Below are 19028 nucleotides of genomic sequence, written 5' to 3' on the forward strand. Positions count from 1 at the left end.
CCAAAGCTTCCCCCCACCCACTACTCCCTGTCTCTACCAGTGAAGGGGCTTCATAGTGTGTGGAAACTTTTCCTCCTTCACAGCTCCCTCCCAAAGGTGCAGGTCCCATCCCTATTCTTTTGTCTCTGTTTTTTCTTTTTTCTTTTACCCTACCCAAGTACTTGAGGAGTTTCTTGCCTTTTGGGAAGTCTGAGGTCTTCTGCCAGTGTTCAGTAGGTGTTCTGTAGTTGTTCCACATGTAGATGTATTTCTGATGTATTTGTGGAGAGGAAGGTGATCTCCACGTCTTACTCCTCTGCCATCTTGAAGGTTCATTCATATTTTAAATACTCTTCAGAGCACAATTTTTAAACTTCTATTTCTCTAAACATAATGATTTAATAATTAAGAGGTGTCAAAATATTACAGTTGGTTTTTCTTGTCATTCTGTTTGTTTGTTTGATCCCATATTGTATCTTGGAGATTTTGGGGCAACTTATATTCTGTAGCAGTATACAGTATATATGCACAATGTTTTAAAAATCTGATGTATAAATATTGAGTTTTACTGTCACCTAGATGGCAGATATGCAAAAAATAAATTCATTAAAATATTTCTAATGTCCTGGTTTTAAAATAGGGAGCACTTTCTCGATGTTCATCTCCTCACATAGTCATAAAGTTTCCTACTTTAACAAAAGTCACTTGGTTCTCTGCACGCCAATGAACTTGAGTGTTAAATTTACAAGTTCATGCTAATGTGTTCTCTGCTAAATTTGGGAATTTTCTTTCTGTGTATCCATTGATATTTCACTATTTATCATGGTGGTGTAAATGCTTGGGTTAGCTTGACCTAAAGGCATCCAAATTCATGGAAATGAATGTGGAAATGGGACGATATAATTAAATATCACAATTAATGGGCTTGATGCTCCTATTTCATTCTTCACACAAACATATTAAAAGTAGATTTATTTTTTATTACGTAAGACTTGGTTCTATATATAGTTCAGCCAGAAGTAAAATTATTCCTAAATCACCCTGTCTCTCAACCTAATGCATCAGCTTCAGCCTGTACACATAATGACAGTCAGACCTTGATTGGCTTTTTTCTCTTCCAACTGGTGGTGTAGACAGCAAACAGGAACCCTGTCTGAGAAGAGTTTGTGTATAGACCCAGAGAAAAATTTTAACATGGCACTGTTGTTTATGTTATGATCGACCAAATTTATTGATCCAGTCATTTATTTATTTGTTCTTACAAAGTCCTGTATTCATCCATCCAGCACATTTCCTGAATACTTACCATGCACCAAATACTGAAACTACAGTAATAAGCAAAACAGACATAGCCCACGTAGTCCCGGATTTCATAATTTGGAAAGCACAGCTGGACTAGAGTTACCCTTAGGAAAAATACGTTCAGATATAATTAGATAATCACACAAATATGTGAAATGAATAATAAACATATGATGCTGTAAAAGCAACGAGACCCAGTATTTTCAGGAGGTCAAAGAAAGGCTTTTTTGTGTCAGTGCCATTTGAACTGAGATGGGAAGGACGCATTAACTAAACAGTGGTGGTGATGGGGAAAGTAATCACTAGCTATCTGACCTCAGACAGGTTACTTAACCAGTTTATGCATCAGTTTTCTCATCTATCAAATGACAAGGTTAATAGTACCTACTTTATAGGGTCTGGTGAGGATCTGGTAAGAGTTTAGGACTATGTTCACTACATGGGCTCTATGTAAATATTACATATTGTTGTTACATGGCATTTTTACCCATAGTTTGCTAAGCTAGAAACATACTGAAGAAAATGAAAATAATTAAATAATACTGAATGTTGATTTCAGATTTATTCAAAGTAAGATGCAAGTGATAAATAAAACTTTCCATACAAAAAGTCACAATTCAGGTAGGGAGACAACATGGAAAATGTTGAAAGCGATGAAAATGATGATGTGAACTGCTTACAATATAGGCATCATGAAATGACACCTAGGAAAACTGGAAATCAATGAAGTGTTAATTGCTATTTTTTCTGGAAAGGGAAGATGGATGCTTGCAATAAACTTAAATGAAAGATTTTTAAAAATGGTGCCCTGGGAACAGAGAGGCACAAAAGCATGCTCATAATTTTGTGGCTTGGGCTGAAGCATTTCTCAAATGTCCTTGAAAGTTTCCAAAGACAGTCTTTCCTCAGGAAAGTATTTCTCCTGTGAGTAAATAATGTTCTTGCCTAGAAATGAAATGCAGTAATATATTACATTGCAAGTGAACTGTTAGCAAGACTGGCAGCAGAAGTTCAGAAACAAATGTCGCATTGCAATCTAGAGTTTGAGGTTCTGTATCTGAACTTCCATAACTTCTAAAGGGATGCCCTTTGTATGAAATCAAAATAGTCCAGAGAAGAATTTTGACTTCTCTTTACTTAACTATTAGAAGGATTTATTTGGAATTATTATTGTGTCATGCATGTTCTGCCTTAAATTTTCTGTGGTTGAGTTGCACAATTGATAAGCTAAGGTTTCTTTCCACCATAAAAAGGCTCCTTTTAAGGAGTCCTATAATAATGACATTTAAAATACTTGCTTGCTTTTGAAGAAAGCTTCATGCTTGGGCTTTCCTGGTGGTGCAGTGGTTGAGAGTCCGCCTGCCGATGCAGGGGACACAGGGTCGTGCCCCGGTCCGGGAAGATCCCACATGCCGTGGAGCGGCTGGGCCCGTGAGCCATGGCTGCTGAGCCTGCGCATCCGGAGCCTGTGCTCCGCAACAGGAGAGGCCACAACAGTGAGAGGCCCACGTACCGGAAAAAAAAAAGAAAGAAAGAAAGCTTCATGCTTTCCAAAGTGCTTTATAAACGCATTTCTATGAGGCAGGTGGAACATGTCCTGTCAACAGTATTTTACAGAAAAGAAAATGGAGGCTGTAAAGGAAAGCTGCTTGGTCAAGGTCATTCAGTGCGTTAGGCGAGTTTTCATCACAGGAGTACTCACAGTTGAGCAGGGAATCCAGCAGGGAAAGCTTAAGGCTTTAGTCTATCTTTACACACGTATTTTTGCATAAATGAAAAATTTACCCAAAATGAAGTGCATTAGGTACCTAGTACTGCCTTCTTGTTCCTTAGAGTCTAATGAGGGATATAGACTGAGCATATTCTATCCCAATGAAGATAACTTAGATTATTCTGAGGATGATCACTTGGGCTTCAGAATCTGAATTCCAGCTTGACCCCTAACATGAAGGAAGTTACTTAATCTTTCAGAGCCTGTTTCTCCATCCCTTAAATGGCAATTTGAATGCTCTCTTATATGTTTATTAACTCATTCACTTAACAAAGCACCTGCTAGATCTCAAGTACTCTGCTAAGAATGGTGAAGCTTTTCTAGGAAGCCAGAAGGCATCCTCCAGTGGATAGCGGAGGTCAAGAGAGGTTAGAGTTAACACTTGAATTTGACAGTGGGAGAAGATGAAAGGTTCACACGGCAAGGAAAAGAGAAAAAGACTATTATACGGGTTAAAGAGCTAGACCTGGAGATATTTGGAGTGACAAAATTTCTGAATTTTGATGTACCATACTTCCTGCCTCAGTTTCCACATCTTGGAAATGGGAATAATGATTAAACGTGTTTCACAGTATTCATTTGGTAGAGATTAAATGAGGATTAAAAAAGCATGGAAAGTGGCATAGGACAAATTTGATAAATTATTATGTATGAAAGTGTGTATAAATAAAATCAATTGCCATGACCCCTCTTCGTACCAAGTGATCACAGCACGCTTTAATTTTCTAGCTGAGTCTGGATATGGATTCGTAACTTTATTCAAACAGTGTATCAGGCACCACTTAACCTTTGGATTGGCTGGAAATTTTTGCTCCTCTGCTCTAATACAATTTAATTTTAATTTTGGTTTTTAAGGTACATGGGTATAAATAAGAAGAGTATTAAAGAAGTGTATTTCAGATTTTAAATTCAAAAATGTAGAAAAACTTTCTTTTACTATTTTTCATTTTACCTTTGGGTGCACTGATCAGCTACTTTTTCTTCTGCACCCAGGCAAAAGGGATTCTGAAGAAAACACTTTAGAATTTTGATTTCATATATAAGATAGTGGGAGCCTCTGCCTGCTTGATTTACATTTGTGCTCACCTTCCACTTTATGTGGGAGGGGGCATACGAGTAAAGGAAATTTTTATATGATTTAAAGCTATTTAATTCCTGATATTATATTTAGCCATGATAGAGTGTTATGATTTGCCTACAACATCCATCCTTCCTTTTCTTGTACCTTACCTTGTTCAGAGAGGACTTGTGCCTGTTCTGCTTTGAATTTCTCAACCAGTTCAGCTGCTAAAATCACAGGTGAAGCTTAGTTTCTGCTGATTTAATCCACCCAATCGAGATAGAGTTTCTCATTTTATTCAGCAAATATTTACTATGCCTTAAAAAAAGATTTTAAAAAAATGCATGGTCTTATTTGCTAATGCTGCTGGGAATTAATTAATTAAGTTTTAGGTTCACAGTAAAATTGAGCACAAGGTACAGAGATTTCCCACACATTCCTCTGGTGGGAATGTAATAAATTGGTACAGCCACTGTGGAAAACAGTACGGAGGTCCCTCAAAAGCTAAAACTAGAATTACCATATGATCCAGCAATCCCACTCCTGGGCATATATCCAGACAAAACTATAATTCAAAAAGATACATGCACCCCAATGTTCGCAGCATCATAGAGGCGTTATTTACGATTGCCAAGACGTGGAAACAACCTGAGTGTCCATCAACAGATCAATGGATAAAGAAGATTTTTTATATACATATTATATATATATTATATATATATTATATATATATAATTAAAACTTATATATTTGCATACATATATATATAAATACTACTCAGCCATAAAAAAGAATGAAATTAATTTTGCCATTTGCAGCAACATGGATGGACTTGGAGGGCATTATTCTAAGAGAAACAAGTCAGACAGAGAAAGACAAATACTGTATGATATCGCTTATATGTGGAATCTAAGAAATAAAACAAACTTGTGAATATAACAAAAGAAGCAGACTCACAGATATAGAGAACAAACTAGTAATTGCCAGTGGGGGAGGGGGGAAAGGCAATTTAAGAGTTGGAATTGGGAAGTGGGAAGTACATACTATTTGGTGTAAAGTAGGCTCCAGGATGTATTATACAACGGGGAATATAGCCAATATTTTGTAATAAATGGAAAGTAGTCTTTAAAATTGTATAGAAATATTTTCTTTTTTAAAAGAGATACTTCTTAGCTGATAGAAGCTTTAGAAGTCTACAGAGGCAGATAATTTTTAAATTGCAGCATATAACTTCTGGAGCCTGGCTGACGTTCTCATAGGAAGCCGCATGAAAATTACTTTCAAAGGCATTCATCACCTTAGCTTACAGGAGTCTGTTCCTTCAGTGTGTATTAGTCCATGGTGCATCCTTACTTTGACTTATCTGTGAGGTTCACTTCTCGCCCCCAGGAACAAAGCCTGCAGAGGGGCAACTTGTTTGGCTTGGGAGCCTGCCCAGTATGAAAAGTTTGCAGGCAAAATCAGAAAGAACAGCTGCAGGAGGAGAGATGAGGGTTGCCGACAGCTAATGAATGATTCAGAAAGCAATTTGCATGAGAGCCTTCTGCTTAGCAGGAGGCAGCATGTGCTGGGCAATGGTTTACCATCCACTGCCAAGCTGGTTTCTACACCCTGAGTCCTCATTCCATCAAAACACGTGTCCTGAGGGAACGCCCAGCCACCAGCTTCCACTTACCTGAGTTAGCATGACCTGCCATCTAGAATTTCAGAGAGCTTTTCATTTATTAACTCACATGAATCTACTTTATCCTGAGGCTCTGGATACTAGTCCCATGCAAACTGACTTAATAACAAACATTTAAGTGCAAATCCAAGGTCATCTAGATAATATTCTTTGACAGCTTATTGCATGTGAGGCACTGCACTGTGCCCTTTTTATACCATATCGGACTTCATAACAGACCTCTGAAGTGCGTGGTTAAGTTTCCTGCCAAGGGATCCATACACAAGAAACGATAATCAGAAAAGACCAAAGTATTATTTATTACTAGTGAGCTAGCCGCTGTTACTTCATTTTGGAATTCTAATTGAGGCTTTCCTTCTCTCTTTCTCTTGCCCCCAAATCACAGATGACTAGGTCATGGGACAAGCTTAAGCTAACATGCCTTATTCTGTGAATCATAAGCTGAGCTACTGGGACAGAACCATGTGACACGTTTGTCACTTTCAAATGTAATAATTCTACCCATTGCTCCATAGATGTTCTGGTTACTGACCAATAACATTAACAGTTCCTCTTCCAAGAAGAGGATGGAGGGGAAAGGCACTGGATCTCCTATGCCTCCCAAACATGTGAAGGCCAAAGCATGGTGGGAGGAGAAGCATATCTCTTTGTAATATGTTTTATTCCCTGTTTTATAGATGTGCATATGGAAGATTAGAAAGGCTGAGTAACTTGTCCATGTCATGTAGCCCATGCTTTTAACTTTTTTATTATACCACTTATCCTTCTCACCTATCAATTTGCCTTTTATACTGATGTCCTGAGAAACAGACCACTGTATGGTATAGAAATGAACAACCATAAATAAGCTGGAAATGCATTTCTATTTACATTAACTAAGATAGTCACTTGTTTCTTTTAAGCGAGGTCCTCCACCTTTTTAGGGACCTGAGTAAACTAACGATGTGCTTCCATTGATTAAACAAGAATTCTCCAATATTCCATAGAAGAATCATACATTTCTTTAAGCCCTGTGTATGCTTCTAGGGTTTAGATTCTAAATCAAATAGGTTTCTGTTTTTCATTTAAAACAACGAACACAGGATTTCACTTGTAAATGTATTAACTTTTTTTTTCTGTCTAGCAACAAGCAGTGACTATTGTTGGGTTGGTGGACATAGTAGAGATGGCCATTCAGAAAATCACAAATTTTAGGAACTCTAGCATTCATGTAGCTCAGAACTGTAAGAAGAGACCAGAGGAAGATCAACATGCTTTAAAGTATATTACAAATCAATATTGAAATAGAGCTTAACATATAATTCATCTGGAAAGAAGCTCAGAACATGATTGCCAGTTATTTAATATTCTGGTCAAAGACAATGGAAGCACTATTAAAGTATGGCATTTTGACTGCCATTGGAAAGGTCAGGTTTCAAACAGCAGTGCACTAGTTGTGCTCAAAATGCCTAAAGAATGATGAATAATTAAGTGAAGAGGAAATGGGAGCACCTGCATTCTAATCTTGTTTTGGCCACTGATGGGAATCATGTGGACTTTAAGCCCATCACACAGTCATGTACCACCTTGGTTTTCTCCCCTGTAAAATGAGGGAGTGACTATAGTTCTTTAATAATCCTTGATGATCTTTAGCGCTATGATTCTAGAAGCATCTTGATTTAATACAGTTTGAGGATTTATGTCTAAACTCTAGCAAGCAGAAAAATGTTCTTTTATTTCTAAAATGGACTTGACATTGCATTAACAGAGCAAATGAAATCTTTTGAAGATTGTTCAAAGAATCACCAACTTAAAATTCATCTCCATTGTTGGTTTTTATTGTCTGTTTAACTCTTACTAGATCTATAATAGTTTTATTTATTTTCCTTTGCACCTGGACTGGCAGCCTGTGTGGTTGGAGAAACACATCACCACTTATTTTAGATACTTTGTTATCAGAGCCAACTCTGTAATCTTTGCTCTGCCCGTGAATTATTTATTTAATTTGATGTGTTTTTTCCTGGATTCATAGAATTTCCTTTTGTCATGATTCTTCTTTCCATTTATGGGACTGTAAATACAGCTGACTAAACCTCTCTAGTGGCCGAATACATATCAGGTCTTTTGTGTGAAGGATGCTAGCTAATCTTCCCGTTCATAGGCTGACTACATTTTTATTCATTTGCTTTTTTTCTACTCACCCCTGACAGTAGTATCTGTGGAATAAATAAAATAATGATACCTACTACTTATTTAACTCGGATCAGAAAACTTGACCTTTTCCTAATTTTTTACATTTGCTAGCTTTGTGGCAATATGCACCCCTATTTTTCTCTGAATCTCAGTTCACCCTCTACATGGGAATAATTATGCCTACCATACAACGTGGTGATCATAAAAGAAATTCTACCCATCTCCTACCATATTGGGGAAAAAAATTTGGATTGACTTTGACCAGACTTGGAGGCACATGTTTGCAGTGGCCTGTTTGAAAATCCTGACTACATGGGGTACAGTGGGATACTCTGAAGGCACCTTACAGAGGTAGATAATATCTCTCCCAGGGCATCAACGCTAAAAGTGAGAAGCATTTTGATTTCTCATCAAGAAAGAAATGTTCTATGATGTTAATGGTTCTTAACTTTTGGTGATTCATTGAAATCTCCTGGGGAGCTTTTGATAATCTTAAAGCCCAGCCCGTAATTTATACCAATTAAATATGAATTTCTGGGGGTTGGACTGAGGCATTGGTATATTTTAAGGTTTGCAGAATGTAATGGTTAATTTTAAGTATCAACTCTCAACTATATCCTGAGATACACAGGTATTTTGCTAAACATTATTTCTGGGTGGGTCTGTGAGGGTGTTCCCAGATGAGATTAGCATTTGAATTGGTAGATGGAGTAAAGCAGATTTCCCTCTCCAGTGTAGGTGGACCTCATCCAATCTCTTGAGGGCGCCAAAAGAATAAAAAGTCAGAGGAAAGGAGAATTTGCTCTCTCTGCCTGAGTGTTTGATCTGATCCCCTGCCCTCTGACTGTGGCTTACGTCAGTTCTGAAAACTACACCCCTGGATTTCCTAGTTTCCAGCTTATATTTAATATACAATATATTTAATATGTTTAATATCAATTACATATGTTAAAGCAATTACATATATTACATTATATTTATTATATATCTCCTATTGGTTCTGTTTCTCTGGAGTACCCTGACTAATATGGTGCTTCCAATACACTGTAAATATTGAGAACTACTATATATGTTAAAATACTACGGCTAAGGTATTACAAAAGTGGATGCCCTGACAGTGCAGTTCTGCTTCTTAAATGGGCAACTCAATGAGGATAAGTAGCAATGTAAATTATTTTTTTCATTTTAAATGGTGGCCAGTCATATATATATAAACACTTTGGGAGGCTATAAGACACTAATTAAAAGAACTTATAGGATATAAGCAGTAAAACCACATCGACTCGCCACTCAGTAGAAGGAATTCTAGGCCCAAGATACAGAAACCTCCATACCTGAATCATTGGAAAAGATGTAGAAAAGACTCTAAAACGATTGAAATGTTCAGAGATCCCTTTTGGAGGTCATGATATCAGGACTCACTGTCCCCTGAGTCTTGTTTTGTAATACAGAGAGGGACCCACAGTTACATAGTAAATTGACACCTGAGACTTGTTTTTTTTTCAGCTAGAAGTGGAAAGGAGAAATATCTTTCACTGAAGCAGAGAGTAGAGGTATAAGTGGGGAAGACAAAGTAAAGAAAGGGAAAAGAAAATAATCCATTTAGAGAAGACTTGCTCTTGGGGCAAGCCCTGGACATATAGTCATTTATATATCCTATTTCAGGATACATTGCATGCTTTACTGTAAGTAAGCATTTAATGATTTGTCTTCCACATACTTTGCTTCATTAAAGAGATTCACTTCTGCTGGCATTTTGTTTCATGGGATCCCAGGCCCTTAGCATAGTCCCTTAGTAAAGTATTTGTGGAATGAATCAGTCAATATGTCCTCAAACTCAGTACCCTTCTCAAATCAGTTACCTGCTTTATACCATAACTGAGATTATATTATCATAGTGTTAGGACTCAAAGGGAAATACCTCGATTTTAGAAGTTGACGTCATCTGTTTTATCACCTCATCCAATGTAAGAATTCATGCTATAAAAGTACTGGTAATCTGGCCTCTGTTTGAGCACTCCTCGTATCTTGAATGCTCTACTTGGTGAGTTAAGTCATCCAGCATACGAACAGCTATAATTTCTACAAAGTACTTCCTTATAGTTGCCTTCCTGAAGCATGTCACCCATTGGTCTTAGCTTGACCTGATGGAACTACAGAGAAAAATATTTGAGTTTCAAATACCCATGTTTGCACTTCACATCTTTGTAGTCCATTATCACACAACTGAAGTCTACTTTTCTTCAGGAAAACATCTAATGTTTTTTCCTAAAAATCCTGTGAAAGTATGTCTAGGCCCTTCCCCATCTTGTTTATTGATGTTTGTACTTGCTTTTGTTTTCTAAAATACTCCCAAAAAGGCAATGCTCAGAACTGGATCTAGTGCTTCTGACATGGTCCTTTTGAGACAGAATGAGACAACATATGCAAAAAAGGAAATCTATATTTCTATTAAGTATAATTATCTAATTCTTATAAAATCTGCATGTGTTTGTTTCAAAAATAAAAATACAGAATAGTATAAATATACAATATTTTATATAATAGAATATAGATATAGAGTAGTATGGAAAAAAACCCCTGAAGTCATTCAAAATAACCCATTACCCAAAGAAAAGTACTTTCAGATCCATTCATGTCTGCTTTTTATCTCCCTATATTGTGTGTATGTTCATTTGTGTGAACATCACACAAACATACTAATATATACACATAGTTTAACCTAAATAAAAACATAATGTTTTAAACCCGTTTTAAAATTTAATGTAAGCATTGGACATTATTACATAGTTATAAATTTAATTCTGCATCAAAGTTTGCAAACTCTTGGCTGACTAGTTAAATTCAGCCCGTAGACATTTTATTTCCCACCCCCCAGTCCCACCCCCGGGCCTGCACAACATCTGAAAAGCCTAGGCGTGTTGCAGCTTCTCCTGAAAAGTGGACAGTCTGGTGATACTTGGTGTGCAGCCTTACCTGGATGTGGGGGAAGTTGAAGCGCAGGTACATCTGATGCCCTGGGAGGTGTTCTCCAACGAGAGCTTCATCGTCAGCGTTTCCTATTTGATGCAAACAGCCTGCAAGAACAGCCCCTCCTGGGTGAATTTGTGTTGCCGGAACATGATCGTTTTAATAGCTGTAGCTCTAGGCAGTGGTTGTACCACCATTCATTTCATAAATCCCCTTTCGGTAGACCTTAATGTTGGTTCCTTGTTTCTCCTATTACAAATAGTGTTGCAGCAAATATCTTTTTCACCCAGTTGCTTGATAGTCTTATGATGAGCTCCCAGACTAGATGTGGAATTGTGTGGCCAAAGTAGACTTCGAGGTCTCAGAACTTGTTTTAGTCTTTTAAACATCATGAGAACCACAAAAACAGCCTTTAATTTTCACTTGCACTCTGTTAAGCAAACACGTGACCACTCTATATGTAAAAACAATTTTAAAAAATAGAGTTGTTCAAAAATACATAGTAATTAAATTAATATTTTATGGTAGAAAAATTATAAAATACAGAAAAATGTAAAGGAAAAATATAAATACACTTGCAGAACTCTGATATAAATATTATCTTTTCCATTTTTGCATTTTCCCACTTATATATGCATATATATTTATATAAAAATATATTTACATGTATTTTATACATACATTATTTAATAAGGATAAGATATACTGTTTATATAATTTTTATTTTCACCTTTTCACCTGATGTTATCATGACAATTTCCCACATGATCTAATATTCCTCATTTAGAAAATTTAAAAATTATTTAATATTTCAACATATGATATCACTTATTTAAACAATGCCCTATTGTTGGAAACAAATTATTTCCAAGTTTTTCTTTTTTACAAATAATATTCCAATTAATGCCATGGTACCTAGATTTCTGTGAAATCCTTAGAATAAATTTCTACACGTGTACTCACTAGGTCAAATATCCAACTCGTGCAATTTTTTAAAAATCTATATTCAGACCTTTACATTCACAACTATATTAAGTATATTGATTTCATTTGTTTTGCTCTTTTGTTTTCACCCTGTTGATAGACAGATAGAGAGAGGGAGGCATTTCTTTTAATTTAATACGTCTCTCATTGATCTTGTTGCCTCATGTGTCTGCCTCTTCTAAATATTTTTGCACAGTTTTGGCGTTAACTGGGTGTTTTGCCAAAAAGTCAGTTCAGTGTTCCTCAGATAGTTGTTCAATACTGCCCGCCTCTTCAGGTGCTGAAAAAGGAAATTCTAATGATTTGTTAACACTTGTTAATATAGATAAGATTAAGGCCCCAATTTTCTTACGAAAGCTTACTACTTGGGGCTGGTTTCACAGAAATTTCATAACATTATATGCAGTCAAGTTGCACTGATATTCCATATGAGGAAACAAAATCTGTGAAAGGATTTAAATATGAAAATAATTATGTAAATGATAAGTTTATTTATTATTAAGTATAATTAGTAGTTGTCAAGCAGATCCTTTTCTCCCAAAGAGCCACGAATCTTTCAAAATGAATGCTTGCAATTAATAATATTTAGATAGGGGAAGAATGAGTTTTTCTCAGCTTTTCCATCATAGCCTAGATACTGCCAGGCAAACAACTTGATAGAATCAGTGGAAGCTTAAACAGGTGATAATCTCCTCTTGCTCTGCAATTTATCACTAAATGGCTTTTCTGTGGACTGCAATCATTGAAAGGTAATTGTAGCCTTCTGCTATATTTACCATTAGAAAATTTCTTTTTACGTGGAGCGTGCTGTTCTAATAAGCAGTGGGTTTTTCACAAACTTGTTTATCATTCACAATGATTAGGTTCCCCCTTATTTGAACTGGTGCATAAAATGCCACTTATGGGTTTTTTTATTTTTTAATTTTATTTTATTATTTTATACAGCAGGTTCTCATTAGTTATCCATTTTATACATATTAGTGTATATACGTCAATCCGAATCTCCCAATTCATCCCACCACCACCCTCCCCTCGCCACTTTCCCCCCTTGGTGTCCATACATTTGTTCTCTACATCTGTGTTCTCTACATCATGTTTTTAAATGATTTTTTCTCTCTGCCTTTCCTGTTAGTGTAACCGGAGGTGGGGTCTAGCTGCTCGCCGCTCAAAAGCAAGTAAAGAGGCAAGGTTGGTGGAAAGGAAAGTTTACTTTGTTTTGGGTGCCGGCGACCAGGGGGTGTGGGAGGGAGGACGCCTGTCCGAAGGCCAACTCCCCGCACCCACCCAATGAGGGGGCAAGAGCTTTTATAGACGGAGGGAGGGGGGCTACACGCAGAAACAGCACAGTCAGCTCTGACCGTCATCTTGAAATTGGTCATCGGTGGTCTGACCAGTGTCATCTTGATTGTTTTAAGTACAGTTAGTCTTCAGTCCCAGGGTCGGTTTGTTCTCATTTCTTTGAGGCCAGTTCTCAGAATTGTGAATTGTGGCAGCTTATGTCATGCCTACAGTCTGGTCATCATGTACTTAACTTCTTCACCTAGTGGGGTTTCACACAGCTCACAGGATATGGCTCAGAATATTATCTATAGCCATTGAGGAGGAACTAAAGGTCCTTAACTTTGCTTACTGATAAATTATTATTGTTTTGTCCTGTTTGACTGCTTTTATTTTTTGCTTCTGCATTTTCTCACTTCTCTGATTAAACTTAATTTTGGGCTAAAGTTTTTCCACAGACAAAAAGCAGGCAGAGGACATGGTTAGGGGAAAGGATCATAGGGTCCTGCTCTGTCTCATTAGGAGTCTCATTTAGGTGCATAGTTAATGTCTGCATCGCTTGGCCTCTGCTAGAAGAGGAGTGAGGTGCACAGGACGCCCACGGCCTGCTCAGAAAGCCTACAAACATTGGAAAGGGATGGCGGTATCTGCCACACTGTCAACCTGTTCTACTCGGTGTGCTACCGTTGTTATAGCACATGCTGAGCTGTCAATAAAAATCAGTCAAAGCATTCTGTGTAGCGTAGGGAGGTGTGGGAAAAGGGGTCATTCCAGTTGCATAAAGATGATGCATCTGGTTGGCAAGAGGACCCATATTCATGTTTAATCATGTATGGAGCCTCTGTCCTCCTTCCTGGTCCCCGTTACTCATCTGTTCAGGTCTCCCTGCCTCCCTGACCGCCTCCCCCATCTTCCCAGCTGCTCATCTCTGTACTTGATTCAGAGTATCTATGAGAGTCGGCCCTGAGCTGCAGGGCCTGATCTCTGCAAAAATGGATTGGTCTGTCGTGAGCCGCACAAAACAAAACGAAAATCAGGAAAAGAGTGAAAGCATCTGTGAGCTGAAGTGGACTAATTATACCTCGGTACCCTGTTTATAAAGATATATAGCAGACTTCCTGCCATATTATCACCCAGTAAGTGTACTTTTTTTTTTTTCCTTTTAGTGAAGAGAGAATGCTTTTATGTCAATCTATTCATGCTTAAGACTCACAGTACCTATTGTCTATAACTGTGAGATACAACTCGGGAAGGATATAGATGGAGTATTTGGCTTCAATAAAGTGGGTGGAGCAGGAAATGGGCCCTACACCTGGCCCTGTTTACAATGAGTGACTTGTTAAAATGAGCATCTATACCAGGAAAAATTAATCAGCATATGTAACCATAAGGAAGGTGGAAAGTGCTGATCACATACATTGCTCAGGTGCTGTCAGAGAGATTCCGGGGCTGATGGAGGCTATACAAGCCCTAGCATCAGATGGGAACAACTCTCTCCCCCACAAGCTAGCCCGCTTTCCCCCTTCCTAAAGGCAGGCCCTTACAAGTGTGGTGTCTGGGGTGGTCCTCTAATTTTCCCTAATCTGTGTGTGGCTGTGGAATGAGACAGAGCTAACGTGCAAAGAAAGGGTAGTGAAAATGACATGAGCTCTGGAGTGAGACAGAACTGCAAGTCCCATCCCTATCATTGATTTAGTTACGTAAATTGAACAAGTTCCTTAAATTCTCTGAACTGCAGTTGCCTTGTCTGTGAGGTAGAAATCAGGTCAGTCTTTACTGGGTTATTATATGCATTATAAATAATATATATAAAAGGCCTAGCAGGGCACTGACATAAAACAGACACTCAAAGTGGTATCTATTACTATAACTCAGGAAAACTACTCTGCCCAACATAGGCAGTTCTAAAGTGCAACAATATATAATAAAATCTTATTCAGAAGAACTTATAAGTAGGCAGTGGATTGGGTAGCTATATCTTATGGCTAGGTCTCAGTGCATCAATTCATATCCAAGGAGATTCTCAACATGTAGTAGATGCAACGTATTTCCAATTAATATCATCATAAGAACTAAACCTCTGTATTTCTTTGGTTTCTAAGAAATTTTCAACCTTAATAATATGTTAGAGTACTTCTGGGTTTAGCTCTTACTAAATTATAAATGCTATCATTTTATACCTAAGATGCATGGTTCACTCAGTGCAGATGGGGGAAAACTGAATGTTTTAGACTGGCTAACTCTGGCTTGCTGAAGTTCTGGTACACGGACTACTTGTGGTGAAGTCAGTAAAGCTGATGAGGTTTCATTTCTAAATGTAGTAGGACTAGGTCAAGATGCTAGTTTCCAACTGCATATATCCTTTCTGATGATGATCTTTTTTTTTTTTTTTTTTTTTTTGCTTGAGTGTAAAGATATTCTTTTCTCTGTATTTTTGAGAAAATATTAGCTTGGCTGTCCCAAGCTAACATGACGTTATGTTAGCTAAAAACGATGACGTTATGAAAGAGTGACTTCAGTGACTCAGTGCTTCCCACTTGGTAATTTCTCTCACCCTCAGGAGTAGCCTCAAATGCTAGCTCCCATCAATTACTGGATGCCCCATATTTTCCCAGCATCATTATAATCACTCCTATCAATTCAGCACCTGTAATGAGCCAGGCTGCTTATCCATGTACAACCTTCACTGCTTTATATATATTAGCTCAGTTTGCTACCTCTTGTCCCCCTCAAGCCAATATCAAATGTTTATTAATTAGGTAAAAATGGTATTAACCGCTTACATCAGGAAGGGCAAAAGGGTATCATCTTGAGTGCCCATTTTGAATGAGTGGTAATGGTTGGCAGAAACACTGAATTAAGAAAAAAATTTAAGCTCTGTCCAGCCTTAGGGGGGAAGAATGCCGTGATTGATTAGCAATGTCTGCCTTGGTTAAAAGAAAAAAGAATAGAAATAGGTTGAGTGACTTGCAGGACGGAAAGGATGGGGATTCTCGGGCTCAATTTCGTTGCTGTTTATAAGCTTCTTAGAGACACAGGTAATGTTTCAACTTTCCATCATGTTGCCACAGTGTTCATTTCCAAATCATTTATTTCTTCACCCCTCCATTTATTCCTGCTGAGTTCTCCTGGACTCAGAAACTTCACACACTCTGTTCCCTTATGTTGAGCCTCACATACTTCCAAGTGGTTTCCAAGTGGCTTCCAAGTGGCCTCCAAGGTGGCCTTGTCCTGTTTATCCCGAGAAATTCCCCCAGGTTAACATGTGTCGCAACGTCTTTCTCTTTTATACTATAGAACTTATATGAATTTGTAATTATTTGTTAGAATGTTTTCTTGTTAATTTACTGTTTCCCTCACTGAACTCTAAATTCCATGAGCCCAAGAACCGCATCTCTCTTTTTGACAAGCCACCTTATTTATACCCAGCACACACATCTGGGAAAGAGTAGACATTTAATAAATATTTGTTGAAACAGCAAATCCACGAAACTTTGGAGATTCAAACTTAATAAAACATGGATCCTGGCTTCACAGAACTCGTAGTGAAGCAGAAAGTTGATTAAGTAAATGATTATGATGCAATGTGATAAAAGAAACATAGACGTAAGGAAATATCACTGCCTGCCTGGATCAGGGGGCAGGTGTTGGGGACGCATTCTAAAAGTGATGTCAAGATTGAAGAGTAAGGAGTAAAAATGGACCTTTTAAGAAAAATCAAGTGCTGCAACTTGTGCGATTTGAATTTGATATGTTCCACCATTAAATTTTTTTTTTAAATCAAGCAGGGTGTATTAACATGCATCTGTAGTATTGCCCTAAAAGCATTTTAAAAGAAATATGGATGTCTTACCTACAGAGGCACACAATTAGGCTTTTCCCTCAAGGTATTCTTAGTGTTAACCCTTTATATTGCTTTTTACTTGATGTACCCACCAATTGTTCTGATCCAGTGGCCTTGATGAAATTTTTGGTCATTTGCAAAAGTGTCAGTGGGGATTATGTGAGCACGAGTCTTTCAGAATTTTAAGTAGAAAATGGCTCAGGCATCTCCTACAGTTAGGGTACATGTGGTTACAGTAGATTAATTTAGAGAAGTGAAATTGGGTTTGTCTCTTTAGGTTTAAATATATGACTTGGGGATAATAAAGGAAAATCATTACTAGCACAACAAGGGATATTTAAAATAAAAGATGGTTTTAGGTACACCACTAACTTTCTTACAGCGTCAGTGATAAATTGTTAGGTATTATATTGATGGTAGCAGGCGGTAACATGTCCCTTTGTAGTTGAAGCTTTTTTTAAAGCTTATTTTTATTTTTTTTTAACATCTTTATTGGAGTATAATTGCTTTACAATGGTGTGTTAGTTTCTGCTTTATAACAAAGTGAATCAGCTATACACATACATATATCCCCATATCTCCTCCCTCTTGTGTCTTCCTCCCTCCCACCCTCCCTATCCCACCCCTCTAAGTGGTCACAAAGCACCGAGCTGATCTCCCTGTGCTATGCAGCTGCTTCCCACTAGCTATCTATTTTACATTTGGTAGTGTATATATGTCCATGCCACTCTCTCACTACGTCCCAGCTTACCCTTCCCCCTCCCCGTGTCCTCAAGTCCATTCTCTATATCTGCGTCTTTATTCCTGTCCTGCCCCTAGGTTCTTCAGAGCCTTTTTTTTTTTTTTTTTAGATTCCATATATATGTGTTAGCATACAGTATTTGTTTTTCTCTTTCTGACTTACTTCACTCTGTATGACAGACTCTAGGTCCATCCACCTCACTACAAATAACGCAATTTCATTTCTTTTTATGGCTGAGTAATATTCCATTGCATATATGTGCCACATCTTTATCCATTCATCCGTCGCTGGACACTTAGGTTGCTAGTTGAAGCTTTTTTTTACAAATAAGCTGGAGGGGGTTTTTTTTGGCTCGATTATATATTCTTTTATAAGGCAGAGAGGAAGAAAGGGAGGGATAGACTAAGAAAGTATGGAGCAAAACATTTCCTTAAATCACATTTAAAATAAGGTAGAGTGTAGTAAAATACAGGAAGGTAGACTGAAAGGCAACAGTAAATTTTTTTTAAAGAACTTTTATAATTATATTACATCACTTGACAGAGCTGTAGTGCTTTGTGTAGGCCTTTAAAACTTCCCCCAAACATGTTCATTCACCTTGATTCAGTCATGTGCATAGAAGAAGTTCCTTGTTGGGTTGGTAAAGCAGAATCATATCCAGGCTCTAGCTAGATCCAAACACTATTGCAGCTCTGTACAAACCTGTGTGGTATGTACAGATAGAAACAATAATATGTAAACCTGTTCACCTTTGGTACATTGATCATTTCCTAAACTTATTTCACCTGTACCCACCACCCCTCCCCATACACACACACAAAGCACTGATACCCCTGTAAGATATATTAAATGTGTTGATTTGGATAACTAGAATTTGATGGACAGAATTCCTCCAGCAAGAGGGAGTTTTAGGTAGAATGGAAGAGAAACTCATGGAAACGCTTGAATGGTCCTTTCCTTGATTCCACAAAATGAGTAAGACTGATCGAGTCCCTTTAATATGCAGCATCCATATTGCATTTGTTCTTACATTTTATGCTGTAATTAAATACAGAGTAAAAGTTATTGAGTGAATATTAAGTTTTTTGGGTAGCTGAGTTGATAATTGTATTTTATTTTTGTGCATTGGAAATCTATGTACATTTATATTGTAGGAATATGGCAATGCTCCAAGAAAAATGAGAAATTCACTGGTAATTTCCCACCCAAAGAGAGCCATTGTTAACGTTTTAATATTATATA

At 37.5% G+C, this 19028-nt stretch overlaps 1 protein-coding gene across 1 annotated transcript in view; it reads left to right on the top strand.

Annotated features, from left to right (window-relative positions):
- LOC149743938 (uncharacterized) overlaps positions 1–19028 on the top strand; it is a 123953-nt gene that overhangs the window by 59567 nt on the left and 45358 nt on the right. The window lies entirely within an intron of this gene.

Source organism: Delphinapterus leucas, unplaced genomic scaffold (genome assembly GCF_059928025.1).
Source record: "Delphinapterus leucas isolate spDelLeu-1000000601 "Yukka" unplaced genomic scaffold, BTC_Dleu_Yukka2 spDelLeu_asBTCV2_sq49, whole genome shotgun sequence".
NCBI classification, from domain to species: domain Eukaryota; kingdom Metazoa; phylum Chordata; class Mammalia; order Artiodactyla; family Monodontidae; genus Delphinapterus; species Delphinapterus leucas.